General features: G+C 45.9%; 1 long non-coding RNA gene across 2 annotated transcripts; it reads right to left on the bottom strand.

The window, feature by feature from the left end:
* Positions 1 to 234: 234 nt before the first annotated feature.
* On the bottom strand, positions 235 to 2,301 carry LOC144298832 (uncharacterized). Of its 2 annotated transcripts, none has more exons than XR_013365708.1 (3): positions 1,866 to 2,301; positions 1,599 to 1,627; positions 235 to 1,504 (listed from the first exon to the last, which is right to left on the bottom strand). It is a non-coding gene; the product is annotated as an uncharacterized LOC144298832 (long non-coding RNA). The 2 variants fall into 2 exon arrangements; XR_013365709.1 differs by having other exon boundaries at positions 235 to 1,627; positions 1,866 to 1,956; positions 2,151 to 2,301.
* Between the last annotated feature and the right edge of the window lie 5,131 nt (positions 2,302 to 7,432).

The raw sequence follows: 7,432 nt of genomic DNA, 5'->3' as shown, positions 1-7,432 counted from the left end.
CTTTCCTGTCTGAGCAAAAGCCTCAAAAAGATCAAATGATTTAAGAGTTGCCTTAAAGGTAACTGCTGTATCTCCCTGCCAACCTTCCTGTGTGTGTGTGTGTGTGTGTGTGTGTGTATTTAGTTTAGTTTATTTTTTGGTGTGTCTCATTGAAATATTGCAAAAGATACAAAAACGAAAAGTAGACAACTCTTTTTATTTTATTTATTTGAGAGAGAGAGAGAGAGAGTCAGAGAGAGAGAGAGAGAAAGAGAGAGCTCAAGTGGGGTGAGGAGGAGAAGAGAAGCAGACTTCACACTGAGCAGAGAGCCCTATGTGGGGCTCGATCCTAAGACCCTGGGACAGCGACCGAAGGCCGACTCTTAAGTGACTGAGCCACCCAGGTGCCCCAGGAATAGACAATTCTATTTGGCAAATAACAAGCTGACTTCTGTGGAGCCCCGTGGGTCAGTTTGCAGAAGGAGACGCATCCTTTGCTGGAATGCCTCATTTGAACATGTCAGGTTCTCTTCAGCTGTCCCGATGTTTGGGGAATCACTTGATTACTTATCTGACAACTTCAAGATCTATCCATATTCACCGTCATGTAGACAAACTCTGTCATGTATTCCCCATCATCAGTCTGGTGAAAGAAAGGCTTTCACCCATTCAGAGTTAATCCCATTTATTCTCACCCCCAGAGATGCTTCTCTTCCCACATGCAGTGAGGCTTCCATGAGGGCAGGGTCTGACTCGGCCTGGTTTACCGCTTAATTAAAGAGGTGGAGCTCCAGGGCCTGGCTTATAATGACTCTTATATCCAGGCTCCGGGGAAAATGATAAGTGTCTTCAGCAGGAGAGATTAGCCACATACAGGTGAGGGGACACCTGTTTATCTGGGATAGAAGTCAAGAAGGAAAGGAAGAGCATACAATAGTCATTCCCAAGGGGGCGTCCCTAGACCAGCAGCACTGGCTTCCCCTGTGAATTCACTAGAAATGCAAATTCTCTGTCCACCCTAAACCTAGTGAATCCAAACCCCTGGGGATGGGGCCCAGCAATCTGAGTGTGAACAAACCTTCTGGTGATTTTCACACACACTTCAGTTTGAGGACTATGGTAGCTAAAGGTACATGCAGAGATGCAGTCCATATGTTGGGAGTGAGGAGGGCAGCTCTTAAATTTAATCATGCAGATTTGAGACAAACAGGGATGCAAAATGTGTGTTGGGGATGAACAACCTTTTAGAACACCCAGGCGGAAGACATGAACATCTTGGAGGGAAATGTGAGGCTGTCCTATCCCATCTAGGAGCCAGAGAAAAACAATGGTCAAGTGTCATAAACATGATGACTGTCCAAAGCACATCACGTACGCTGTAAAACAGGAGTTAAAGGTCTGTTTGGTTTGGGGGATAGTGAAAATTATTTTGGTTAATCAAAACAAGACGTGAGAAACATATCACTGACAAACACCAAGTAAACTGTGCCATCTTCCCTCCTCCTTCTGTCTCGAATGCCTGTGGCTGTTGATGGGAAAGAAGAAAAAAATGACTTCAAAGTCCAGGAATTTGGGGAGATTGGAATTACACATCATAAGGACGATCATCTCACACATACGTGATTTTTCTTCAGGGGGACTTCCAGGCCTAGGGAAGGAACAGAGAGAGAAAATGGTGGGGCTGGTTCTGAGCTGGAGATTAGGAGGGTGGGTGGGTGCAGGAGACCAGCTAAGAGCCTGAGGAAAACAGTGAAGTGACGGTAGAAATGTCTGGTTACAGACCTAGGCTGCATGGCACTTAAACCAAAGGAGGAGATGGGAACCCTGAGACAGGAGAGAAGGACTGTGCTGTTGGGGTTCTCTCCAAGGTCTGGAGTGGGAGTTACCTGCGGCAGGGAGGTCAGAGGTCAGAGCCAGCCATACTGAATGCATCCTTCAAGACTTCTGTCCATTTGGTCACAGGCCCCGCATCAAGTACTAGATATTTGAGGGACGCACACAGCTATGTTACTTACCAACAGCACAGCTAGTCTTTCCTACCGAGACAGAACTAGCCTATAGTGAACTACCTCCTCTACCCAGATGGGACATCACAGCACCTTTCAACGTCTTACTGTCACTAAACAGCACTGATTTCCGGGAAAGATATTGAGAGCGAGAACTGCCCTCACCCCTGGGGTCTTCCCCTGGGCTGGCCTGGGCTGCTGAGCTGCACATTCTCTGGGGAGTAGAGCAGAGCAGTGAGGAGCTGGGTTTGAATCCTAGCCCTGCCTCTTATTTGCTATGCAACCTCCGGCTCTACTGCTCTCAGCTTTACCCTCCTCCTTGGCAAAATGAGGGTGGAAATGAGGACTAAGTGTGCTAACCCAAGTACAATGCAGGCTGTATGACCCAGTAAGCACTTCATAATGGTCTTGTTGTCACCCTTAATAAGGAAAGGATAATCAAACCCACAATCTCCCAAGTACACCTGTCCATGCTCAATGTAACCTCCCACCTACCTCACCGCCCCACCCTCCCCACCTTCCTCAGCTCTCCCCTCTCCCTGGTCTGCAGGGCCAGGCTCCTCCTTCCAGGACAGATCCAGGACCAGTGCCCTGGAAGGAGGAGTGGTATGAGCCCTTCTGCACGCAGGTGTATGGCCAAGGGGTTAAGAGTTAGGAAAAGTCTAAAAACCAACTCTAACCAACTCCAGTTACCACCCCAGGAAGAAGGTCAGAGGAAGGCTACCCTTTAAATGTTCAAGGTCTTGATGGTAGTGATGAACCCAGAGGTTTAGGGGTTCCTCAGTTTTTCCACTCCAAACCTCTGGTCTGACCTGCCTTCACATTGGCCGCTTACAGCCTTTGATACTCTTGGCTTATTTTTCACTTTTTACTCATTGTAAGACCTTGAAAAAGTTCTAAACCTATTTTTCCACATACTCATCTATAAAACAGGGCTTGCATAACAATGGCACACAGCTCTGAGATCCTGAATTGTGAACATTAGGCGAGTAGTATGTTCCCCCACACAATAAGCACTGAGCACCAAACACTTAGCAGCACTAAGTTACTGACTTCGCTCCATCAGGACTTGATTATGCACCTTTGGGCTTCCTGCTTCATGATGGACTCAGCTACCTCACAGAGAACAGTCCCTAGGCCTTGGCTGGGGCTGAGTTCTGTATATCCTCTATATTCTAAGGTAAAGAAGCTTCCTTAGACAATCCCAGACCCCTGAGGCACTACTCCCAAGTCCCCCAACTCCATCTCCATCATGAATGAAGATGGTTCTCCTGGGAATGAAAAGAGAGGGCTTCACAGAACAGGTGACTTAGAGCCGAAACACTCAATGGGAAATTGGAGAGGCAATCCCAGGCAGATGGAACAGGGATGTTGAACCCCTGGAAATGAGAACACTTGAATGAGGAGCAGCTGAACGAAACCAAAAAAAAGGCTAGACTATAGAAGTAATGAGTCTGCACAAAGAGGATAGGCTTTGCGCAGTGGGGGCCCACGAATGGCAGACGTATGCAAGAGGGACTCTGAACAAATACCATCCCTACCCTTGAGTATCGTCAGCACATCCAGAAGCTATATTGTATTTGTTCAGCAATGTATTTTTTCATCATTTTTCTCTGGAACCTTCCAAACTCTCAGACCTGCTGAGGTGTCCACAGCCCAGCCAGCCTAAGCCAAATGGCCTCCCAAGGAGAGAAGCGCAGGGGATAATCCCAACACACCCCGCCAGGAACATGGGTGGGGGCTAGCCTCATCTCCAGGCTTGATTCCGATCCCCTTGTGTGTGCATTTTCATGAAGGAATGTGTAGTCTGCTAACTTCATTGTCATTTATCCCTGGACAATTTGTTAACTTCAAGAATCCTTGAATGCCAACCTGGATGTCTTTATAATTGCCGTCTCTGTCAGAGCCTGTGTGAAAAATGTCACCAGGAGAATGAAGTCAGAAAGCAAAGTTGCAGTTTGTTCTTCACGAAGGTGACAACGACCGAAAGCATTACTTGCTTTCAGGACAGTTTTGAGAACATTTCCAGCTCCTGAAAGAAAAGACGTTTGTAAAATTGGAAAAGCTCGCCTGCTGACATTGACAGTGAATTCATAATGTGCATGTTAATCTACTGGAGAGGAGCAGGCTCACACACCCAGAGGAAGGCTCCAGGACCAGTTAGTAAAGCCTTTAATCAAAGGCATGAAAGTTTGAAGACTTTTGTTACAAATCATAAAAACGAGTGTCTTTTTCCCCCCATGTCTTGAATATGCAGATATAAGGAATATAAGCAACACGTTAGATTGCTTGTAGCAAACGCAGCTATCTAGTTCTGTATTTGGGGGTGGGTCCCTTTCATTTGGGGGCTTCGTTTTCCTTGTCTATAGAAGGAGAATTGATCTAAGTTCTTCTCTATCTAAGTTCTAAGTTCTCTGCAGAGATTGCCTGCATGTAGGAAGAGCAGTTTAGTGCAAATCTTCAAAGCTGTTCGAATGACCTCAGAGGTGAGGCTCTCAACCTCTGCTAAACCCGAGGAGAGCCAAATCCTGCCTGTGGACAGAATTACTGCCCCCTGTCTGTGGTGGTAAGCCGAGGTTTTTTTGGCACACAGCCACACCCGTTTACCTATTGTCTGTGGCTGCTGCCCTGCTACAAAGGAAGAGCTGTGTCCTCACTGCAGAGAGCAAGTAATCCCCAAAACAGAATATTTAACTGATATGTTTTATATATATATATATATATAAAAACACCCTCCTAACTCTTTTGACCACTCCAAATATTACTCGACCCTTCCTTTACTAAAAAACAGTTTCTCTGATCAGAGATTCAGACCTGGCGGGTGTCAAGAAGTGCTATAGTAGGAGCACCTGGGTGGCTCAGCGGTTGAGCATCTGCTTTCAGCTCAAGTCATGATCCCGGGGTCCTGGGACTGAGTCCCACATCGGGTTCCCTGCAGCGAGCCTGCTTCTCCCTCTGCCTGTGTCTCTGCATTTCTGTCTGTATCTGTCATGTATAAATAAATAAAATGTTAAAAAAAAAAGATAAGGAAATGCTGCTGTGTATTATCCTTTATCCAATACATGACTCTCTTTGATAGCACCTTGGGAAGACAATTCCTGTTGGAAGGAAATTCTTTCTTAACAACCTGGGAGATCAGTGCACCCCTGATGGCTGCCCTTTGGACTTAGCCCTGCTCCCTAGAAGTCAGCTCCTGCTGTGCACATTTGACTCTGGATGATCAGCTTTAAGGATCTCTAGGAGAAGCAGCCCACATCCTCCAAGATTTCCTCCTGGCTATGGTTTAGCCCTTCTCCCCTACGGTAACACATTTCTGGGCCTTCACGGTTTCTCTCTGCCATTTGTGCTATGACTCTAACCCTGAACACAAGGGCTCAGGTGTCCTGGGACTTTGGACATTCCATTCTTAAAGTCCGTGCAGGGGCACTTTGTACCATTGACATCAGCTCAACTCTGAACATTTTCCGTCTGTGCTCTGACATCAAGCTGCATCCTCCCAACCTGTGAGAGCATAGTTGGGTTTTAGCTCAATGTATGAATCTTTGCATTGGAAATCTATTCAGTTAGATATCTGGGCATCGCACCCACTCTTCCCAAAATCAGCCTTAGACTTGTGTTTATGTTTATGCCTAATAAATTCTCAGTACTTAACCCCTTCTAACAATTGCTATTTTTGCAGAACTAGCAAAAGTTGTCTAAACAAATTATGTTCCCTCCTAGGGCTGGGACCTCGTACCTCCTGAGTCCCATCACAGAAGCCCTATCCTTTCTACCAGGTGAATTCCCCTTACTGGCTCGCCAGCTCCTGTCATCCAAGAAGCCCTCCCGACTCCTGCAGATCAGGCTAGAAGCTCCTCTTCCGTGTTGCCCAATGCCCTGAATTTACCCCTTGGCCGTGTTCATTGTACTGTGTGAGCTCACGAACTGCAAATCAGTCTCACTCATCGAGTGGCCAGCATCTAGCACAGCATCTGCACATCAGAGGTACGAAGTACATTTTGTAAATTAATAAACAAATAAACAGAGAAGAGATCTGACTGAGAAAGCCCTCAAGGCCATTCTGGGGAAATCCAGCAATGGGGAGCGTAGACAGGTTTTCACTGGGTTTATGGACACCTTATGCCACAATTGGGTGAATTTTAGAAAGAACGAAAGCCGTCATGAATGGAGGCTGAATATAATTGAAAAGGCAGAGATGAGAGGTTTTTAATTCAGGAGTGAGACAGTCAAGGCCAAATAGGAGCCATGGAGCTGGAGAAAGCAGAGCAGAATCAGAGCAACAACCTGGGTACAGGGAGGATGGGGCCTATTGATAAATCAAATACAGATGACTCCTGAGTGATGGGATTCTGTCCAGAGGGAAGAGACACTAAGTGCCAGAGAGCACTTTGCTGCCTTTGACCATTCTCTAAACAAGTCGTTTGCTCCCAAACCTGGCTGATAATTCAGAATCACTTCACTTGCTTTTTTTTTTTTTTTTAAGGTTTTACTTATTTGTTTATGACAGACTCAGAGAATTAGAGACTTAGGCAGAAGGAGAAGCAGGCTCCCTGCGGGCAGCCCGATGTGAGACTCAATCCCAGGACCCCGGGATCATGACCTGAGCCAAAGGCAGACGCTCAACCACTGAGCCACTTAGGCATCCCTCACTTAATTTGCTTTTAAAATGATACAGATTCTGAGGCCTCAACTGACACCCACTGAATTAGAATTGGGTTGTTTTTTTAAGATTTATTTATTATTTGAGAGAGAGAGTGAGTGAATGCATGAGAGAAGGGGCAGAGATAGATGGAAAGAATCTCAGGCAGGCTTCACATGCACCCAGCATGGAGCCCAAGGTGGGGCTCAGTCCCAGACCCTTAGATCACAATCTGAGCCAAAATCAAGAGTCTGACGCTTAACCAACTGAGCCACCCTGGCACTCCAGAATCAGTTGGTTGGTTTATCTGTTTGCTTATTTATTAATTAATTAATTTTAATTCCAGTTAACATGGTGTAATATTAGTGTCAGGTGTACAATATAGTGATTCAACACATCTGTACAGCACCCAGTGCTCATCAGGACAAGTGTGCTCCTTAATCCCCATCCCCCATTTACCCATCCCCACCAGACTCCTCTGGTAACCAACAGTTCTCTATAATTAAGAGCCTGTTTCTTGATCTCACTCTCCCTCTCTCTTATTTTTTTCCTTGCTTGTTTGTTTTGTTTTTTAAATTCCACATATGAGTGGCCTCATATGGAATCTATCTTTCTCTGACTGACCTATTTCACTCAGCATAATATTTTCTAGCTCCGTGCTTGCAAATGGCAAGATTTCATTCTTTTTTTGTGGCTGAGTAATATTCCATTGTGTGTGTGTGTGTGTGTGTGTGTGTGTGTATCCCATCTTCTTTATCCATTCATCAGTCGATGGGCACTTGGGCTGCTTCCATAACTTGGAAGAATT

The sequence above is a fragment of the Canis aureus genome, chromosome 26, assembly GCF_053574225.1.
Source record: "Canis aureus isolate CA01 chromosome 26, VMU_Caureus_v.1.0, whole genome shotgun sequence".
Classification (NCBI taxonomy): Eukaryota; Metazoa; Chordata; class Mammalia; order Carnivora; family Canidae; genus Canis; species Canis aureus.
This window is presented reverse-complemented; position numbering and strand designations above follow the sequence as displayed.